General features: G+C 42.6%; 14 non-coding genes across 14 annotated transcripts; all 14 read left to right on the top strand.

Moving 5' to 3' along the window:
- Positions 1-4,173: 4,173 nt before the first annotated feature.
- Positions 4,174-4,245, top strand: trnaw-cca (transfer RNA tryptophan (anticodon CCA)). The gene has a single exon. It is a non-coding gene; the product is annotated as a tRNA-Trp (tRNA).
- Positions 4,246-4,535: 290 nt separating this feature from the next.
- trnaw-cca (transfer RNA tryptophan (anticodon CCA)) lies at positions 4,536-4,607 on the top strand. Its single transcript has one exon. It is a non-coding gene; the product is annotated as a tRNA-Trp (tRNA).
- A 249-nt stretch (positions 4,608-4,856) lies between these two features.
- trnaw-cca (transfer RNA tryptophan (anticodon CCA)) lies at positions 4,857-4,928 on the top strand. The gene has a single exon. It is a non-coding gene; the product is annotated as a tRNA-Trp (tRNA).
- Positions 4,929-5,210: 282 nt separating this feature from the next.
- On the top strand, positions 5,211-5,282 carry trnaw-cca (transfer RNA tryptophan (anticodon CCA)). The gene has a single exon. It is a non-coding gene; the product is annotated as a tRNA-Trp (tRNA).
- Positions 5,283-7,106: 1,824 nt separating this feature from the next.
- Positions 7,107-7,178, top strand: trnaw-cca (transfer RNA tryptophan (anticodon CCA)). Its single transcript has one exon. It is a non-coding gene; the product is annotated as a tRNA-Trp (tRNA).
- A 258-nt stretch (positions 7,179-7,436) lies between these two features.
- On the top strand, positions 7,437-7,508 carry trnaw-cca (transfer RNA tryptophan (anticodon CCA)). The gene has a single exon. It is a non-coding gene; the product is annotated as a tRNA-Trp (tRNA).
- A 564-nt stretch (positions 7,509-8,072) lies between these two features.
- Positions 8,073-8,144, top strand: trnaw-cca (transfer RNA tryptophan (anticodon CCA)). The gene has a single exon. It is a non-coding gene; the product is annotated as a tRNA-Trp (tRNA).
- Positions 8,145-8,394: 250 nt separating this feature from the next.
- On the top strand, positions 8,395-8,466 carry trnaw-cca (transfer RNA tryptophan (anticodon CCA)). The gene has a single exon. It is a non-coding gene; the product is annotated as a tRNA-Trp (tRNA).
- A 1,038-nt stretch (positions 8,467-9,504) lies between these two features.
- trnaw-cca (transfer RNA tryptophan (anticodon CCA)) lies at positions 9,505-9,576 on the top strand. Its single transcript has one exon. It is a non-coding gene; the product is annotated as a tRNA-Trp (tRNA).
- Positions 9,577-10,148: 572 nt separating this feature from the next.
- Positions 10,149-10,220, top strand: trnaw-cca (transfer RNA tryptophan (anticodon CCA)). The gene has a single exon. It is a non-coding gene; the product is annotated as a tRNA-Trp (tRNA).
- Positions 10,221-10,787: 567 nt separating this feature from the next.
- trnaw-cca (transfer RNA tryptophan (anticodon CCA)) lies at positions 10,788-10,859 on the top strand. The gene has a single exon. It is a non-coding gene; the product is annotated as a tRNA-Trp (tRNA).
- A 556-nt stretch (positions 10,860-11,415) lies between these two features.
- trnaw-cca (transfer RNA tryptophan (anticodon CCA)) lies at positions 11,416-11,487 on the top strand. The gene has a single exon. It is a non-coding gene; the product is annotated as a tRNA-Trp (tRNA).
- Positions 11,488-11,749: 262 nt separating this feature from the next.
- trnaw-cca (transfer RNA tryptophan (anticodon CCA)) lies at positions 11,750-11,821 on the top strand. Its single transcript has one exon. It is a non-coding gene; the product is annotated as a tRNA-Trp (tRNA).
- Positions 11,822-12,467: 646 nt separating this feature from the next.
- On the top strand, positions 12,468-12,539 carry trnaw-cca (transfer RNA tryptophan (anticodon CCA)). The gene has a single exon. It is a non-coding gene; the product is annotated as a tRNA-Trp (tRNA).
- The last annotated feature ends 8,477 nt before the right edge of the window (positions 12,540-21,016 follow it).

Here is a 21,016-nt window from a genome sequence, read left to right as displayed (position 1 = left end):
AAGAAGGAAGGAAAGGAGGGAGGGAGGGAGGGAGGAAGGAAGGAAGGGAGGAAGAAGGAAGGAAAGGATGGAAGGAAGGAAAGAGGGAAAGGAGGGAGGAAGGAAGGAAGGGAGGAAAGGAAAAAAAGAAGGGAGGAAGGAAAGGAGGGAAGGAAGGAAGGAAGGACAGGAAATAAGGAAGGAAGGTAGGAGGGAGGGAGGAAAGGGAGGGAGAAAGGAGAAGAGGAAGGGAGGAAGGAAGGAAAGAAGGTCAGAGGAAAGAAGGAAGGGAGGGGGAGGAAAGACAGAGAAAAGGAGGGAGGAAGGAAGGAAGGAAGGAAGGAAGGAAGGAAGGAGGGAAGGAATAAACAATAAAGCTCATTGGGAATGTGCTCGGCTTTTCATTGAACAGCTGCTGGGAGACGATGATACTGGCTCCTGATTGAGCAGAAATCTGTTAGTGAAACGTGACACTTTTTCATACAACTTGATTAAATTAAAATGTTTTGTTGTTTCAGAGTCGCTGCTGAAATTAAATGAAAAGCTGCATATTCACCAGAGCTGCAGCTATTATTGTCATCTGTTTGTGAAGGAAAGGAGGAAGAAGGAAGGAAAAGAGGGAGGGAGGGAGGGAGGGAGGAAGGAAGGAAGGGAGGGAGGAAGAAGGAAGGAAAGGAGGAAGAAGGAGGGAAAGGAGGGAGGGAGGAAGGAAGGAAAGACGGAAGAATGAAGGAAAGAAGGACGAAGGAAGGAAAGGATGGAAGGAAGGAAAGAGGGAAAGGAGGGAGGAAGGAAGGAAGGGAGGAAAGGAAAAAAGGAAGGGAGGAAGGAAGGAAGGACAGGAAATAAGGAAGGAAGGTAGGAGGGAGGGAGGAAAGGGAGGGAGAAAGGAGAAGAGGAAGGGAGGAAGGAAGGAAAGAAGGTCAGAGGAAAGAAGGAAGGGAGGGGGAAGAAAGAAAGAGAACAGGAGGGAGGAAGGAAGGAAGGAAGGAAGGAGGGAAGGAAGGAGGGAAGGAATAAACAATAAAGCTCATTGGGAATGTGCTCGGCTTTTCATTGAACAGCTGCTGGGAGACGATGATACCGGCACCTGATTGAGCAGAAATCTGTTAGTGAAACGTGACACTTTTTCATACAACTTGATTAAATTAAAATGTTTTGTTGTTTCAGAGTCGCTGCTGAAATTAAATGAAAAGCTGCATATTCACCAGAGCTGCACTATTATTGTCATCTGTTTGTGAAGGAAAGGAGGAAGAAGGAAGGAAAGGAGGGAGGGAGGGAGGGAGGAAGGAAGGAAGGGAGGGAGGAAGAAGGAAGGAATGGAGGAAGGAAAGGAGGAAGGAGAGAAAGGAGGGAGGGAGGAAGGAAGGAAAGAAGGACGAAGGAAGGAAAGGATGGAAGGAAGGAAAGAGGGAAAGGAGGGAGGAAGGAAGGAAGGGAGGAAAGGAAAAAAGGAAGGGAGGAAGGAAAGGAGGGAAGGAAGGAAGGACAGGAAATAAGGAAGGAAGGTAGGAGGGAGGGAGGAAAGGGAGGGAGAAAGGAGAAGAGGAAGGGAGGAAGGAAGGAAAGAAGGTCAGAGGAAAGAAGGAAGGGAGGGGGAGGAAAGAAAGAGAAAAGGAGGGAGGAAGGAAGGAAAGAAGGAAGGAAGGAAGGAAGGAAGGAGGGAAGGAATAAACAATAAAGCTCATTGGGAATGTGCTCGGCTTTTCATTGAACAGCTGCTGGGAGACGATGATACTGGCTCCTGATTGAGCAGAAATCTGTTAGTGAAACGTGACACTTTTTCATACAACTTGATTAAATTAAAATGTTTTGTTGTTTCAGAGTCGCTGCTGAAATTAAATGAAAAGCTGCATGTTCACCAGAGCTGCACTATTATTGTCATCTGTTTGTGAAGGAAAGGAGGAAGAAGGAAGGAAAGGAGGGAGGGAGGGAGGGAGGAAGGAAGGAAGGGAGGGGGAAGAAGGAAGGAAGGGAGGAAGGAAAGGAGGAAGAAGGAGGGAAAGGAGGGAGGGAGGAAGGAAGGAAAGGATGTAAGGAAGGAAAGAGGGAAAGGAGGGAGGAAGGAAGGAAGGGAGGAAAGGAAAAAAGGAAGGGAGGAAGGAAAGGAGGGAAGGAATGAAGGACAGGAAATAAGGAAGGAAGGTAGGAGGGAGGGAGGAAAGGGAGGGAGAAAGGAGAAGAGGAAGGGAGGAAGGAAGGAAATAAGGTCAGAGGAAAGAAGGAAGGGAGGGGGAGGAAAGACAGAGAAAAGGAGGGAGGAAGGAAGGAAGGAAGGAAGGAAGGAAGGAAGGAAGGAAGGAGGGAAGGAATAAACAATAAAGCTCATTGGGAATGTGCTCGGCTTTTCATTGAACAGCTGCTGGGAGACGATGATACTGGCTCCTGATTGAGCAGAAATCTGTTAGTGAAACGTGACACTTTTTCATACAACTTGATTAAATTAAAATGTTTTGTTGTTTCAGAGATGCTGCTGAAATTAAATGAAAAGCTGCATATTCACCAGAGCTGCAGCTATTATTGTTCGTTCTGTAAAACATCAGAAAACTGTGAAAAATCACAGTTTTATGAAGCAAAAGCTGATGTTGAGTTATTGTTCCACTATCTATCGAGCCATCCACCCAACCCGCCTCCTCTTAACAAGGTTAAACCATCTTATTAAATTACTCTATGCTGCCGTCATGTGACCACGTTAACACATTAGAAGGTGGAAACGTGACTATACATCATATTTGTCAGCCTGGATATTTAGACCTGTAAGCTTCTGGTGTTTTTCTTGTGAGGACAGGTTAAGATCATCAGCTGGTGAGGATACTTTCTTCTTGCTTTAATGTAAGCTGTAAGCTTCTGGTGTTTTTGCATCATCACACAGCTCAATATATTAATCATATCTTGCATGTATCAGATCAAATAAAATGCATATTTAACCCTCCTGTTGAAGGCAGGAAGGAAAGGAGGAAGGAAGGAAGGGAGGAAGAAGGAAGGATGGAAGGGAGGAAGAAGGAAGGAAAGGAGGAAGGGAGGAAGGTAGGGGGGAGGAAAGAAACAGAAGGAGGGAGGGAGGAAAGGAAGGAAGGAAGGAGAGAAGGACAGAAGGAAGGAAGGAAGGAAGGAAGGAAGGAAGGAACAGTCAAAAGAGACAGGGTCAATTTGACCCGGGAGGACGACATGAAGGTTAAGACCGAATTGAAGGTTTTACCTCCACATATATTTATGTAAAGATAGCACTGAAGTTGAAAGTAGTGTGGTGGATTAAAACATACAGAGCAAGTTAATATACCCGAACTGCCAACCTGTGTACCTGTTCTCTGCAACATGTCTCAAAAGTCTTCCTCCTGTTGGGATTCGTTAAGGTGCTGAAGATCCCTGAGGTGTTTCTGCTTCCTCCTGTGGTATTCACACAGTTAAAGGAACCAGCTTAGTTCTCTCCTAGGCCGGCTACAAAGCCTAAAACTGTCGGGGGGATTGGGAAGGAGCAATCCTGCTGGTGCTGGGAGATCCAGAGGAGAGCCTGAGGGATTTCTGACTGACAACAACAATAACTGGACTCCATTTACAGAGAAGGAGGAGTCCCAGAATAGAAATATAGAGCTGGGAATGAGCTTCACAGGTTCATCTCTAATAATGCTGGAAGTCCAGTTTGGCCATATGAAGGTATTTATCCTGCAGCATTGTTTGTCTCTTTGTACTGAGGGTTTAAAATCTGTTTGTTGCACATCATTACCTTTGATTTACATGTTTTGTGACGATCTCAGTGTACAACATCTGCAAGGAGGAGCCCTTCATCTGTCCTACATGCACCTGAGAACTGTTTGTAGTTTGAGTGTTAAAGGTAAAGGTAAAGAAGCAACAAGGAGAGGTTTACTGCTACTTTCTTCCCTTGGTCCATGTCTGACTGAGATTGATGATAGATGAGTTTTAAGACATATGACCACTGCTTGACCCTATAGAACAGTTTGTCCTGAGGCTCATGTTAAATACATTAAGGGGCCTGATGGTTGTCTGATGGTCTTGCAAAGGGCAGCACATGTATCAGTGACGGTTGTGGATGGAAACCTCAAACCTTTCTGTTTCAAGATACATTCATAGCACAGTGCTCTTACAGGCTTTAACAATATACCTTCAACCAAGACATCCTCTGCCTTCTGGTTTTCAACTTGTCACATAATTACATGATTATTGCAGTCTACATCAGACTCTGTGGCGCAACGGTAGCGCGTCTGACTCCAGATCAGAAGGTTGCGTGTTCAAATCACGTCAGGGTCAATATGTAACATTTGCAACGTATATATCTTTGTATGTTTGCTGCTGTGCACTTCTTCTGGTGGGAGCCTGGTATGTTCCCACAGCTCTATGTTCCCACAGCCACAGACATGTGTGGTGTCCTGGTACCTCTGTGAGGCTACAAGTGAAAGTCCCTCATGAGCAATAATTTACAAATTAAGCACTGGGGCGGGCACAACGCCGTCCTGATTGGGCCGCCTTTTTGTAAAATATAACCCTAACTCTAACTCTGTGGAAACATATGGATGACCCCATTATTGTGATTGACATCAGACTCTGTGGCGCAACGGTAGCGCGTCTGACTCCAGGTCAGAAGGTTGTGTGTTCAAATCACATCAGGGTCAAATTGTGAAATTTGCAATGTGTGTTGATACAACAAATTTGTACATATGCTGTTGTGCAGCTATTCTTGTAACAACCTGCTGTCTTACTGATACATTCAGTGCTCTTAAAAACTATAACAATCTACCTTCAAACTCTTCCACCAAGACATCCTCTGCAAAAAACAACAACTATTCTTTACAGAAATGTTTTATCCTAGCCTCTGGTTTTCGACTTGTCATCTAATCACATGATTATTACAGTCTACATCAGACTCTGTGGCGCAATGGTAGCGCGTCTGACTCCAGATCAGAAGGTTGCGTGTTCAAATCACGTCAGGGTCAATATGTAACATTTGCAACGTGTATATCTTTGTGTTTGCTGCTGTGCACTTCTTCTGGTGGGAGCGTGGTATGTTCCCACAGCCACAGTCATGTGTGGTGTCCTGGTACCTCTGTAAGGCTACGACTGAAAGTCCCTCATGAGCAATACTTTACAAATTAAGCACTGGGGCGGGCACAACGCCGTCCTGATTGGGCTGTCTTTTTGTAAAATATAACCCTAACCCTGTGGGAACATTGAGCTGTGGGAAGATAGGGCTGACCCCATTATTGCAATCTACATCAGACTCTGTGGCGCAACGGTAGCGCGTCTGACTCCAGATCAGAAGGTTGCGTGTTCAAATCACGTCAGGGTCAACATTTATACTAAATGTGTTGTCACACTTACAAGCAACAGCTATGTCTGTGGCCCTGTTTGCACCTGGCATCACCATGAGTCTCAGGTGGTCTGATCACACTTGGACAGCTGAGACCTTTAGTCGGTTAATTACGTGACTATTGTAGGATGTGACAACCTCTGACTTCAGATCAGAAGGTTGCATGTTCAAGTCACGTCAGGGTCAAAATGTAAAATTTGCAATGTGTGTTGTTACAACAACTTTGTATATTTGCTGCTGTGCACTTCTTCCGGTGGGAACGTGTCTATGTTCCCACAATTTCAAGAGATTATTAAAATTTAGGCCCTACGTTCCCACAGCCAAAGACATGTGGGGTGTCCTGGTACCTCTGTAAGGCTACGAGTAGAAAGGAGGGAGAGAGGAAGGAGGGAAGGAAGGAAAGGGGGGTGGAAGGAAGGAAGATAGGTAGGTAGGGGGGAGGAAAGAAACAGAAGGAGGGAGGGAGGAAAGGAAAGGAAAGAAGGGAGGAAGGTAGGAAGGAAGGAAGGAAGGAAAGAAGGGAGGAAGAAGGAAGGAAGGATGGAAGGAAGGAAGGATGGACAGAGGAAGGAGGGAAGGAAGGAAGGAAAGGAGGGTGGAAGGTAGGGGGAAGGAAAGGAACAGAAGTAGGGATGGAGGAAAGGAAGGGAGGAAAGGAAGGATGGAAAGGAAGGAAGGAAAGAAAGAAGGACAGAAGGAAGGAAGGAAGGAAGGAAGGAACAGTCAAAACAGAGGGATGACGACAAAAAGGTTAAGACAGAATTGAAGGTTTTACCTCCACATATATTTATGCAAAGATGGCACTGAAGTTGAAAGTAGTCTGGTGGATTAAAACATACAGAGCAAGTTAATATACCCGAACTGCCAACCTGTGTACCTGTTCTCTGCAACATGTCTCAAAAGTCTTCCTCCTGTTGGGATTCGTTAAGGTGCTGAAGATCCCTGAGTTGTCTCTGCTTCCTCCTGTGGTATTCACACAGTTAAAGGAACCAGCTTAGTTCTCTCCTAGGCCGGCTACAAAGCCTAAAACTGTCGGGGGATTGGGAAGGAGCAATCCTGCTGGTGCTGGGAGATCCAGAGGAGAGCCTGAGGGATTTCTGACTGACAACAACAATAACTGGACTCCATTTAGAGAGAAGGAGGAGTCCCAGAATAGAAATATAGAGCTGGAAATGAGCTTCACAGGTTCTCTCTAATAATGCTGGATCAGCGAAATGTCCACTTTGACCACATGAAGGTATTTATCCTGCAGTATTGTTTGTCTCTTTGTATTGTGGGTTCAAAACATATTTGTTGCACACCATTACCTTTGATTTCCTTGTTTTGTGAAGATCTCAGTGCACAGATTTCGGAAAAGTTGTTTGAGTTGGAGGCTGTATGGCTTCATCTGTCCTACGTGCATCTGCATATGTTTGTAGTTTCAGTGTGTAAAGATAAAGAAGCAACAAGGAGAGGTTTACTGCTACTTCCTTCCCTTGGTACATGTCTGACTAAGATAGACCACTGCGTGACCCTATAGAACAGTTTGTCCTGAGGCTCATGTTAAATACATTAAGGGGCCTGATGGTTGTCTGATGGTCTTGCAAAGGGCAGCACATGTTTAAGTGACGGTTGTGGATGGAAACCTCAAACCTTTCTGTTTCAAGATACATTCATTGCACAGTGCTCTTAAAAGCTATAACAATCTACCTTCAACCAAGACATCCTGTGCAAAAACTAACAACTATTCATTACAGAAATGTTTTATCCTAGCCTCTGGTTTTCAACTTGTCACCTAATCACATGATTATTGCAATCTACATCAGACTCTGTGGCGCAACGGTAGCGCGTCTGACTCCAGATCAGAAGGTTGCGTGTTCAAATCACGTCAGGGTCAAAATGTAAAATTTGCAATGTGTGTTGATACAACAAATTTGTACATATGCTGTTTCTGCAGCTATTGTGGTAACAACCTGCTGTCTTACTGATACATTCATTTCACAGTGCTCTTAAAAACTATATCAATCTACCTTCAAACTCTTCCACCGAGACATCCTTTGCAAAAAACAACAACTATTCATTACAGAAATGTTTTTATCCCGGCCTCTGGTTTTCGACTTGTCACCTAATCACATGATTATTGCAGTCTACATCAGACTCTGTGGCGCAACGGTAGCGCGTCTGACTCCAGATCAGAAGGTTGCGTGTTCAAATCACGTCAGGGTCAAAGTTTTAGCTTTAAAGCATAAACTGAATGTGTTGTTAAACTTACAAGCAACAGCTATGTCTGTGGCCCTGTTTGCACCTGTCATCACCATGAGTCTCAGGTGGTCTGATCACACTTGGACAGCTGAGACCTTTAGTCAGTTAATTACATGACTATTGTAGGTTGTGACAACCTCTGACTTCAGATCAGAAGGTTCAAGTCACGTCAGGGTCAAAATGTAAAATTTGCAATGTGTGTTGTTACAACAACTCTGTATATTTGCTGCTGTGCACTTCTTCTGGTGGGAGCGTGTCTATGTTCCCACAACTCTATGTTCCCACAGCTCTATGTTCCCACATTTCTAAGAAATTATTAACATTTAGACCCTATTTTCCCACAGCCACAGACATGTGTGGTGTCCTGGTACCTCTGTGAGGCTACGAGTGAAAGTCCCTCATGAGCAATAATTTACAAGTTAAGCACTGGGGCAGGCACAACACCGTCCTGATTGGGCCGTCTTTTTGTAAAATATAACCCTAACTCTGTGGGAACATATGGCTGACCCCATTATTTCAATCTACGTCAGACTCTGTGGCGCAACGGTAGCGTGTCTGACTCCAGATCAGAAGGTTGCGTGTTCAAATCACGTCAGGGTCAAATTGTGAAATTTGCAATGTGTCTTGATATAACAAATTTGTACATATGCTGTTGTTCAGTTCTTCTGGTAACAACCTGCTGTCTTACTGATACATTCAGTGCTCTTAAAAACTATAACAATCTACCTTCAAACTCTTCTACCAAGACGTCCTCTGCTAAAAACAACAACTATTCATTACAGAAATGTTTTTATCCTGACTTCTGGTTTTCGACTTGTCACCTAATCACATGATTATTGTAATCTACATCAGACTCTGTGGCGCAACGGTAGCGCGTCTGACTCCAGATCAGAAGGTTGTGTGTTCAAATCACGTCAGGGTCAAAGTTTTAGCTTTAAAGCATAAACTGAATGTGTTGTTACACTTACAAGCAACAGCTATGTCTGTGGCCCTGTTTGCACCTGGCGTTACCATGAGTCTCATGATGTCTGATCACACTTGGACAGCTGAGACCTTTAGTCAGTTAATTACATGACTATTGTAGGATGTGACCAGTGTTGGGCAAGTTACTTCCAAAATGTAATATATTTCATATTACTAGTTACTCGCATTTGAAAGTAATACATTTCTTCACAATTTTACCTTCTGTGTAGAGTAATAAGTTACTCATTACTATTTAGTTACTTTCACCAAAATAAACATTTAGGACAAGGCATTACAAAATAAAGGCGTGCACTAGTTGTTGCTGTGCTCTCTCTCCAGGTGTTTCTTGAGGTTACTTGTACTATTTTTAGCCGTAGACAGACTTACTGTGAGGTTCTTTCCTTTTCTGTGACAAATTCTAAATACTGCGAGTATAACTATTTAGAAAACGTTGAATTATCATTTGTTGCCATCTCCAAACCAAACCGTCTTCTTCTTCTGTTGATTTAAAACCGTCTTCTTCTCCTCTTTATTTACAGCTGTTGCGCCTAGGTTGTTTTTTCAAAACCTGTCTGTGTGACAGCTCAGATTGTAAGGCATTACCGGACTCAGTAACTGTAATAATATTACCAAAATATAGTTAGTAACGCGTTATATTACTCCGTTACTGCCTAAACGTAATATATTACTGTAACCCCAACACTGGGTGTGACAGACTCTGTGGTGCAAAGGTAGTGCTTCAGATCAGAAGGTGGCGTGTTCAAATCGCGCCAGGGTAAAAATGTAAAATTTCTATGTATGTTCTTCTGGTAACAACCTGCTGTCTTACTGATACATTCATTGCACAGTGCTCTTAAAAACTATAACAATCTACCTTCAATCTCTTCCACCAAGACATCCTCTGCTAAAAACAACAACTATTCTTTACAGAAATGTTTTATCCCGGCCTCTGGTTTTCGACTTGTCACCTAATCACATGATTATTGCAGTATACATCAGACTCTGTGGCGCAACGGTAGCACGTCTGACTCCAGATCAGAAGGTTGCGTGTTCAAATCACGTCAGGGTCAACATTTTAGCTTTAAATCATAAACTGAATGTGTTGTTATACTAAAAGCAACAGCTATGTCTGTGGCCCTGTTTGCACCTGGCGTTACCATGAGTCTCATGTGGTCTGATCACACTTGGACAGCTGAGACCTTTAGTCATTTAATTACGTGACTATTGAAGGTTGTGACAGATTCTCTGGCGCAACAGTAGTGCACTTGACTCCAGATCAGAAGGTTGCAGGTTCAAGTCACGACAGGGACAAAATGTAAAATTTGCAATGCGTGTTGTTACAACAACTTTGTATCTATAAACATATATCATGAGATGTGGATTCTCTCCTCAAACACACACATATACTCACCTGATAAACAGTACAGGTGCTAGAGATATGCAAATGACCTGACATTATTATTATCCTTATTACTTTTATTTTTTATTAATTATTTATTATTGTGTTACTTATCTGTGCATTAACTATTACTTTAACTTTTATTTATGCCCCACTTTTATGCTGATTTTTTGGTTCTACAAATGAAAATTTCGTTGTGTTTTACATCGAATGAGAATAAATCAATATCTAAAATCTACATCAGACTCTGTGGCGCAACGGTAGCGCGTCTGACTCCAGATCAGAAGGTTGCGTGTTCAAATCACGTCAGGGTCAAAATTTATACTAAATGTGTTGTTACACTTACAAGCAACAGCTATGTCTGTGGCCCTGTTTGCACCTGGCGTTACCATGGCATCTCAAGTGGTCTGATCACACTTGGACAGCTGAGACCTTTAGTCAGTTAATTACGTGACTATTGTAGGATGTGACAACCTCTGACTTCAGATCAGAAGGTTCAAGTCACGTCAGGGTCAAAATGTAGAATTTGCAATGTGTGTTGTTACAACAACTTTGTATATTTGCTGCTGTGCACTTCTTCTGGTGGGAGCGTGACTATGTTCCCACAACTCTATGTTCCCACAGCTCTATGTTCCCACGTTTCTAAGAAATTATTAACATTTAGACCCTATTTTCCCACAGCCACAGACATGTGTGGTGTCCTGGTACCTCTGTGAGGCTACGAGTGAAAGTCCCTCATGAGCAATACTTTACAAGTTAAGCACTGGAACGGGCACAACGCCGTCCTGATTGGGCCGTCTTTTTGTAAAATATAACCCTAACCATGTGGGAACATTGAGCTGTAGGAAGATACGGCTGACCCCATTATTGCAATCTACATCAGACTCTGTGGCGCAACGGTAGCGCGTCTGACTCCAGATCAGAAGGTTGCGTGTTCAAATCACGTCAGGGTCAAATTTATACTAAATGTGTTGTTACACTTACAAGCAACAGCTATGTCTGTGGCCCTGTTTGCACCTGGCGTTACCATGAGTCTCATGTGGTCTGATCGCACTTGGACAGCTGAGACCTTTAGTCATTTAATTACGTGACTATTGAAGGTTGTGACAGACTCTCTGGCGCAACGGTAGCGCACTTGACTCCAGATCAGAAGGTTGCATGTTCAAGTCACGACAGGGACAAAATGTAAAATTTGCAATGCATGTTGTTACAACAACTTTGTATCTATAAACATAAGTCATGAGATGTGGATTCTCTCCTCAAACACACATACACTCACCTGATAAACAGTACAGGTGCTGGAGATATGCAAATGACCTGACATTATTATTATCCTTATTACTTTTATTTTTTATTATTTATTTATTATTGTGTTACTTATCTATGCATTAACTATTACTTTAACTTTTATTTATGCCCCACTTTAATGCAGATTTTTTGGTTCTACAAATGAAAATTTCGTTGTGTTTTACATGCAATGAGAATAAATCAATATCTAAAATCTACATCAGACTCTGTGGCGCAACGGTAGCGCGTCTGACTCCAGATCAGAAGGTTGCGTGTTCAAATCACGTCAGGGTCAAAATGTAAAATTTGCAACGTGTATATCTTTGTGTTTGCTTCTTCTGGTGGGAGCGTGGTATGTTCCCACAGCCACAGACATGTGTGGTGTCCTGGTACCTCTGTGAGGCTACGAGTGAAAGTCCCTCATGAGCAATAATTTACAAATTAAGCACTGGGGCGGGCACAACGCCGTCCTGATTGGGCCGCCTTTTTGTAAAACATAACCCTAACTCTAACCCAGTGGGAACATAGGACTGACCCCATTATTGTGATCAACATCAGACTCTGTGGCGCAACGGTAGCGCGTCTGACTCCAGATCAGAAGGTTGTGTGTTCAAATCACGTCAGGGTCAAAGTTTTAGCTTTAAAGCATAAACTGAATGTGTTGTTACACTTACAAGCAACAGCTATGTCTGTGGCCCTGTTTGCACCTGGCGTTACCATGAGTCTCAAGTGGTCTGATCACACTTGGACAGCTGAGACCTTTAGTCAGTTAATTACGTGACTATTGTAGGATGTGACAACCTCTGACTTCAGATCAGAAGGTTCAAGTCACATCAGGGTCAAAATGTAAAATTTGCAATGTGTGTTGTTACAACAACTCTGTATATTTGCTGCTGTGCACTTCTTTTGGTGGGAACGTGTCTATGTTCCCACGTTTCTAAGAAATTATTAACATTTAGATTAATAATTTGTTACAACAACTTTGTATCTATAAACATAAGTCATGAGATGTGGATTCTCTCCTCATACACACACATACACTCACCTGATAAACAGTACAGGTGCTAGAGATATGCAAATGACTTGACATTATTATTATCCTTATTACTTTTATTTTTTATTATTTATTTATTATTGTGTTACTTATCTGTGCATTAACTATTACTTTAACTTTTATTTATGCCCAACTTTTATGCTGATTTTTTGGTTCTACAAATGAAATTTCGTTGTGTTTTACATGCAATCACAATAAATCAATATCTAAAATCTACATCAGACTCTGTGGCGCAACGGTAGCGCGTCTGACTCCAGATCAGAAGGTTGCGTGTTCAAATCACGTCAGGGTCAAAATTTGGCATTTCTGACATATATACTAAATGTGTTGCTGTCTTACTGATACATTCATTGCTTAAAAACTCTTAAAAACTATTTCAAACTCTTCCACCAAGACATCCTATGCAAAAAAACAACAACTATTGAAGAGATTGAATTGGAGTGTCCATGTGCTCCTCCTTGGTAGAGACTGTCGGTAGGTAGATAATACCAGGTTTGTGGAGCTTTTTGTAATATTTATGGTCACCAGTAAAAAGAAAAAAGAAAAATTGATCTGAACTGTTGAGGCTTGTTTCTTCACACCTGAATCCTGCAGGCTTTCATCCTGTTCCTACAGGTTCGCTACGATCAACAGCTGACACTGATCCTGCTCACTGATTGCTGTGACACATGTTTGACATATGAGTCATAGCAGCTGTTAAAGCAGCAGTAGAGGTGAAGGTGACAGAAGTGCAGACACATACAGGTTGTTTCAATCTGTTGATTAAAGCTGCAAACAGCTGCAAGTCTGGTCCTGATGATAAAAACCCTCCCTTTCTGTTTTTAGTCACCTCAAAGCTTCAGGTCTCACTCGAAGAAGAAGAAGAAGAAGAAGAAGAAGGAGGAGGAGGAGGAGGAGGAGGAGGAGGAGGAGGAGGAGGAGGAAGAAGAGGAAGAGGAAGAAGAAGAAAGAAAGAAAGTAAGTAAGTAAGTCTCTTATATCACGATCTACTAGAATTGTTTAATTGAAGAAGTCTGATAGATATGCCTTTATTTTTTATTTATTTATTTTCTTTCTTTCTTTCTATTACAACTACCATGTTTTCTTTATATCTGCACATTTCTAATGAACTGGAATGACTGGTTGATTGTTTATTCTGTTCAAAAAAGAAAATATAATATATACAAAAAAGCAGTTTTGGTACATTTTTAACCATAGACTGTATATAAGAAATGGGCGTAACATCCGTGACGTCACCCATTGGTTTGTGGACTGCTGCTCGGAAGCCAATAGTATCGGATCTGAGCAGCGCCATCTTGAAAATTTCCGGTGCATGCTGGGAAAAATAAAACCATGGATTCTACTTATATGGGCATCAGGAGGAGCATGAGGCGCCCTCCTGAACCTGTGAACCAATCAACCTGTCAATCACCACGTAGCCACGCCCTAATGCATACCCTGCTTTATCGTCACATATAAAATCAGGGAGGCCAAAATGTCCCAAATGAACATCATACTGCATTGAAGAAGGCTTTAAACTAGCGATTGAGACCATAAACACATTTTGAAAACGTTTACTGAGGTTAGAAATCAAGTGAGAAGTTGGTGAATTCTCCATTGACTTGTATAGAGACGGAAGTCCTTTTGACACCAAAACGGTCGCCCCCTGGTGGCCTTTTGATAGAATGCAGTTTTAAGTTACTTCTGCGTTGGCATCATTTCAGAGGACCGGAACTCCCCGCCTGTTATTAATACCATCTAACTTTCAGTATTTTTTTTCAGCAATCTGTCAGATTTCAGCTTTGTGTGGAAAACTACAAACTTTCTGATGTTACTTATGTTCACAGCCACACTGATGTTTTGTCATAATATTTGGTCTGATGCTTCTTTTAGTTGGCAAAGATTACAACAGTATTTCTCTTGTAGTTGAGTGATTTCACTACCTTCTGCTTCCTGTTTACCAAAGACTCTCATGCATCTCTGCCTGCAGCATTTACTCACTTGAGAAAACATGTAGTTGTGTGTACAAATCCCCAGACTGCCAGAGCAAATGTTCAGGTTTATGTTTAAGCTTCAAAAGCAGCCTTCAGCTTCTGAGCAACATCTGTGTTCACTTAATCACATCTGAATGATTTAATCAAATGTGACTCCCATTTGTTAAGAGAATAGAATAGAATAGACTTTATTGTCATTGCACAAGAAGTACAATGACATTTTCTGTGCCGTGCCTGAATAGGTTTATTAGGGAGTCATGGCCTCGTCTCATCCCACTGTGTCCCTACAGGAGGTGAAAACGTGGTCTATTAGACTAAACGAGTGAATTTAAAGAAAGAAAGCAGTTTTGAGTTTTGGGGTAAATGCTGAAGTTGGCAGCAGCAGCAGCACCTGATTGATGCCGGTAACCTTCACCGTCATGGATCGATGGCTCGCTGCTCTCTCCCTCCATCAAACCGTATCGAGCAGTCAGATACGGATGAATCCACAACATCATAATTAGCCTTTTAGATTACGGAAATCCTCTCAGAACAATAGGCGATTGCTCCCTGAGGCACCTTTTCTTTTCATACCGGCTTGAATCTGAAACACAGTTGTTGTTCATTTCTCTCTCATGTGGTTAGATTCAAACTTTCAAACATTCAATCTGCTTTTGTGTAAATGGTTTTAAACACAGATACTAATATTCTGAATAAAATGAGACACGCAGAGATACCATTTAACATTTTTTATATATATATAGTTATTAAGATGGTTTTTAGATATCTTCCTCCACTTTGGATCAGTTTCCCAATAATCTAAATACCTGGACTATGAAGCCTGAGTCATAGTTGCTAGAATAAAGTCGTAATATTACCAATATAAAGTCTTAATATTGCGAGAATAGTCATAATATTGCGACAATAAAGTTTTAATATTACGCAATATAAAGTCGTAATATTGCGAGAATAAAGTCGTAATGTGAGAATATAGTCGTAACATTAGGAGAATAGAGTCGTAATATTGCGAGAATAAAGTCGTAATGTGAGAATAAAGTCGTAATATTGTGAGAATAAAGTTGTGATATTAGGAGAATATAGTCGTAATATTACGAGAATAAAGTCGTAATATTGCGAGAATAAAGTCGTAATATTGCGAGAATAAAGTCATAATGTGAGAATAAAGTCGTAATATTGTGAGAATAAAGTTGTGATATTAGGAGAATATAGTCGTAATAATACAAGAATAAAGTCGTAACATTACGAGAATAAAGTCGTAACAGTACGAGAATAAAGTCGTAACATTACGAGAATAAAGTCGTAATATTGCGAGAATAAAGTCGTAACATTACGAGAATAAAGTCGTAACATTACGAGAATAAAGTCGTAACATTACGAGAATAAAGTCGTAACATTACGAGAATAAAGTCGTAACATTGCGAGAATAAAGTCGTAATATTACGAGAATAAAGTCATAATATTACCAAAATAAAGTCATAATAATACGAGAATAAAGTCGTAACATTACGAGAATAAAGTCGTAATATTACCAAAATAGAGTCGTAATAATACGAGAATAAAGTCGTAATATTACGAGAATAAAGTCATAGTATTATTCTTCCTCCCTTCCTCCCTCCTTTCCTTCCTTCTTCCTCCCTCCCTACCTCTCTCCTTTCCTTCCTTCCTTCCTCCCTTCCTTCTTCCTTCCATCTTTCCTTCCTTCCTTCCCCTTGTTTATTCCTGCACAACACTGTTTGAATAAAGAATAACGTGATGAAACAAGCAGGTTTGTGATAAGTCAAATATGATCCGACTCCATCTTTATCTCTCCTCTCTGTGTGTTTATTAGCAAAGGGCAGCAGCAGAAAACACACACAGTAAGCAGCTAACTGTGCACTAATACACACGATAAAGGTTTTATTTATCCAAACCTGGCGAGGAAGACGCCAATCAAGCCCACGCAGTCCTGAGAAGAGCTCTAATCAGCCCCAGTAATTAAAATCACCTGTGCAGAGACTGTAATTAAAGCATTTATCTGTCCGCTCTCCTTCTTCACTTCTTCTCTCAGCCAACAAATCTTAAGCATTTAAAAAGAGAATCTGTCCTCTAATAGAAGAAGGTGAAGAAAGTCTGTATTTGATGGTGCAAAGTGTTTCTAAACGATGCTTCGTCTCCTGCGGTGGTTTTAATGTTGCTGCATCAAGAAGAAGAAATCAAGAATCAGGAGGATGATTTATATGTTAACCCTTTTATTGTGTGTCCATGTGGTTTAGTTTAAATGTAACCTTCCTGTTGTCCTCGAGTCAAGGAAGGAAGGGAGGAAGAAGGAAGGAAGGAGGGAGGGAGGGAGGAAGGAAGGAAGGGAGGAAGAAGGAAGGAAGGAAAGGATGGAGGAAGGAAGGAAAGGGTGGAGGAAGGAAGGAAGGGAGGAGAATGAAGGAAAGGAGGGAGGGAGGGAGGAAGGAGGGAAGGAAAGGGAGATAGAATGAAGGGAAGGGGGGAGGAAGGGAAGGAAGGAAGGAGGGAAGGAAGGAAGGAAAGGAGGGAGGGAAGGAAGGGAGGGAAGGAAGGAAGGAAGGAAAGGAGGGAGGAAGGAAGAAAGTGGGGGAAGAAGGAAGGAAAGAAGGAAGGAGGGAGGAAAGGAAGGAAGGAAGGAACAGTCAAAACAGACAGGGTCAATTTGACCCGGGAGAGACGACAGGAAGGTTAAAACTAGTTTTAACTGATTTTTGGATTGATCTTACCAAACACTTATTTATCACTGACCCATAAATTATCACCCAATTCTGTGTCAGACCTTTTTAATCAACCTTTTTTCCAACTTTACACTCATTATTTAGAAAGTATAGTCCAATACGCCTCATTTAAATGATGAATTATCTGAACTAAATTTAAGATTAGAGAAAAATATGTTGGTTGTCGACTGTTTATAATAAAGAATAAAGTACAAATTATCACCTAATTCAATGAAAGCAGTGATGATTACACCTGTAGAGACTGATATTCTGGCAATTAGATGAAATAAATCCATAATTCTGATTATAAAAACACTCAAATTTGACCCCGAGGACTACAGGAGGGTTAAATCCACTAAACATTAAATCTCCTAGATCCCATATTCCACAAACAGAACTACAAACATGGCCCTCTCCTCTTCTCCTTCTCCTCTATTGTTGTATCGTCTTTACTGGAAATATTTAAACGTTTTCTCCTCAGGCGAAGATGTTTTCATCCTGGTAAAGACAGTAAACACCTGTGTGATCATGAAAAACAGCCTGAAAGATGTAATCACTGCCTGATAACAAAGCCTCTAAATGTCAGCGCTGTCTTCTCTGTGAGGCTCGCCGCTGTCTTCTCTGTGAGGCTCGCCTGCAGCATCGTAATCACACGCTAAAAAAAACAACAACATCTGCACATGCTTGTATTCCCAGCGAGCTTCTGGAAATTAGCTTCTCGTTTGATAACGGAGGAAAACAACAGGTTTATTTTTCTGGTATTTTTATTGCGAGGAGAAAAAGCTCAATTTTCACAGCTTTTTAAAAGACACAGATGTTTCAGTAGTGGAGCGAAACAATGAGTCTATTTGAAGGAGGGAGGAGAAAGGAGGAGGGAGGTTGGTAAAGAGAAACATCTGGATTTAATAACATGGCTCCTCATTTAAGCTGTATAGACTCACTGTTTGTTTATAAGGGGAGGAGGAGGAGGGGGAAGAAGAAGAAGAAGAGGAGGAGTAGCGGGAGGAGGAGGTGGGGGGAAAAGAGGGGGAGGTGAGGAGGAAGAAGTTGGTGGTGGTGGAGGAGGAGGAAGAGGAGGAGGGGGGAAGAAGAGGAAGAAGAAGAGGTGGAGGTGGAAGATGCGAGGGAGGAGGAGGAAGAGGAGGAGGACGACGACGAGGAGGGGGAAGAAGAGGACGAAGAAGGGAGGAGGAGTGGAAGATGCGAGGAGGAGGAGGAAGAGGAGGAGGTGGGGGAAAAAGAGGAAGAAGAAGAGGTGGAGGAGGAAGAAGTGGTGGTGGTGGAGGAGGAGGCAGAGGAGGTGGGGGAAAAAAGAAGAGGAGGGGGAAGAAGAAGAGGTAGAAGAAGAGGTGGAGGTGGAAGATGCGAGGAGGAGGAGGAGGAAGAAGAGGAGGACGACGTCGACGAGGAGGGGAAGAAGAGGACGAAGAAGAGGAGGAGGTGGAAGATGCGAGGAGGAAGAGGAGGAGGAAGAGGAGGAGTAGAGGAGGAAGAAGAAGAGGAGGTGGTGGAGGAGGAAGAAGAAGAGGAGGAGGTTGAGGCGGAGGAAGAAGAAGAGGAGGAGGAGGAGGGGGAAGAAGAAGAGGAGGAGGTGGTGGAGGAGGGAAGAGGTGGAAGATGTGAGGAGGAAGAGGAGTAGGAGGAGGAAGAGGAGGGGGAAGAAGAAGAGGAGGAGGTGGAGGAGGAGGACGAGGAGGGGGAAGAAGTGGAAGAAGAAGAGGAAGAGGAGGATGAGTACAACATGGCTCCTCATTGAGCTGTATAGACCCTGTTTGCTTATAAGGGGAGGAAGGAGGAGGAGGTAGAGGAGGAGGGTAGAGGAGGAGGAGGAGGGAGGTGGGGTTTGATGAGACACTAATCGATGCTTTTTGCTACGACAGGAAGAATCTTTATTATTCAGACACGACTTCCAAATAACAGACAAAAGCTCAGCGGATGTTTAACGAGAAGCCTGGACATGTAGTATTTAACTAGAGTTAAAACATTCTGCTTTACACACAGAGAGAGAAAGTGTTTAGAGTAGAGGCAGACAGCAGGAGGAGGAGGAGGAGGGAGGAGGAGGAAGAGGAGGAGAGGTGGAGGTGAAGGTGAAGGTGAAGGTGAAGTATAGTGATGGAAAAACTGCAGCGGAAGAGAGAGAAAAGATACGCATCAAGGAGCAAAGCTGTTCATTCAGAGAAAACCTTGAGGAGGAGAAAGAAGGTGAAAAGGAGTGACTGAAGGCAGAGGAGGAAGGGGTGGAGGAAGAGGAGGAGGTGGTGGTGGAGGAAGAGGAGGAGGGGGACGAAGGATGGTGCAGAAGGTGAAAAAGAGTGATAAAGACTGAAGGCAAAGACTCAGGATGAGGAGGTGGAGGTGGTAGTGGAAGAGGAGGGGGGAGGAGGAGGAAGAGGAGGAGGAAGAGGAAGAAGAGGTGGAGGTGGAAAGAGGAAGAGGAGGTGGTGGTGGAGGAGGAGGAGGACAGATGGATGGTGGAAGGAGGTGAAAAGGAGTGATAAAAGACTGAAAGTAAAGTCTCCCTCTCCTCCCTCTCTCCTCCTTTCCTTCCTCCTCTCCTCCCCCCCCCCCCCCCACCCCCCCCCCCCCCCCTCCTCTCCCATTATAAATCTGCAGAGACAACAACAGAAAGAGTGAGCGCTCACTCTGCTGATTTTTGGCATCAGAAACACATTTATAAAGAAAACAAACCTTTTGCATTATCCTTTAATTCCTCGTTCAGCTCTGCAGATATGAATATTTCTTCTGGTTATTTACTCATGAAGTCTGATGAAGACTTTAAGTGAAAGTAAACTTCAGACTGAGACTTATTGTTGTTGGCAGTCTCCTCTAACTTTATAGTTCTCTCTCTGTGTGTGTGGTTATAAATCAATGTGAGGAGTTATTAATGTAAGGAGCTACCTGAGGACGATGATGTCATCCTTACATAAAGCTGGATATGTAACCCTCCTGTTGTCCTTGAGTCAAGGATGGAAGGGAGGAAGAAGGAAGGAAAGGAGGAAGGAAGGGAGGAAGGAAGGATGGAATGGAGGAAGAAGGAAGGAAAGGAGGAAGGAAGGAAGGGAAGGAGGGAGGGAGGAAGGAAGGAAGGAAGGAGGAAGGAGGGAGGGAGGAAGGTAGGGGGGAGTAAAGAAACCAAGAAAGAGGGAGGAAGGAAAGGAAGGAAGGAAGGAGGGAAAGGAAGGACAGAAGAAAGGGAGGAAGGTATGGAAGGAAGGAAGGAAGGAAGGAGGGAAGGAAGGAATGAAAGAAAGGAAGGGAGGAAGAAGGTAGGCAAGGAGGGAAGGAAGGAAGGAAAGGAAAGAAGGAAGTAAGGAAAGAAGGCAGGGAGGAAAGGAAAGAAGGAAGGAGGGAGGGAGGGAGAAAGGAAAAGAGGAAGAAGGAAAGAAGGACAGAGGAAAGAAGGAAGGGAGGACGGTAGTGGGGAAGAAAGAAAGAGAGAAGGAGGGAGGAAGGAAGGAAAGGAAGGAAGGAAGGAACAGTCAAAACAGACGGGGTTCAATTTGACCCGGGAGGACGACACAAAGGTTAAAAACTGCTGTGTGTCATGTAATATAAGAGTCCATTGAATCATTTGAGGACAGGAAGTCATGTGAGGACAGGAGTCATGTGAGGACAGGAAGTCATGCGAGGACAGGAGTCATGTGAGGACAGGAAGTCATGTGAGGACAGGAAGTCATGCGAGGACAGGAAGTCATGTGAGGACAGGAAGTCATGCGAGGACAGGAAGTCATGCGAGGACAGGAAGTCATGCGAGGACAGGAAGTCATGTGAGGACAGGAAGTGGTTCTTCTTCACAGTATTTACTAAGAGAAGAGATGAGATAATGTTAGCATTAATTTATTATAGTTATTTTTTATATTGTTATTCTGTAATAAAACATAATACCAGTAGATTAAAGGAAATCAACATAATTAACAGCAAGGCACATTTAAAGTGTATACAGTATACCTAAAATATATAATATGCACAACTTAGTCTTCATCACTTTTACCATGTTTTTTGTTTTTTTTTACCAAGAAAACATAATTTCATCCCCATCATGACACCCTGAGTTTGTATTTGTGTAGAAATAACTATAATCAC

This window comes from Scomber scombrus, chromosome 1 (assembly GCF_963691925.1).
Source record: "Scomber scombrus chromosome 1, fScoSco1.1, whole genome shotgun sequence".
Lineage (NCBI taxonomy): Eukaryota > Metazoa > Chordata > Actinopteri > Scombriformes > Scombridae > Scomber > Scomber scombrus.
The sequence above is the reverse complement of the archived record's forward strand: the minus strand, read 5'-3'. Positions and strand labels throughout refer to the sequence as shown.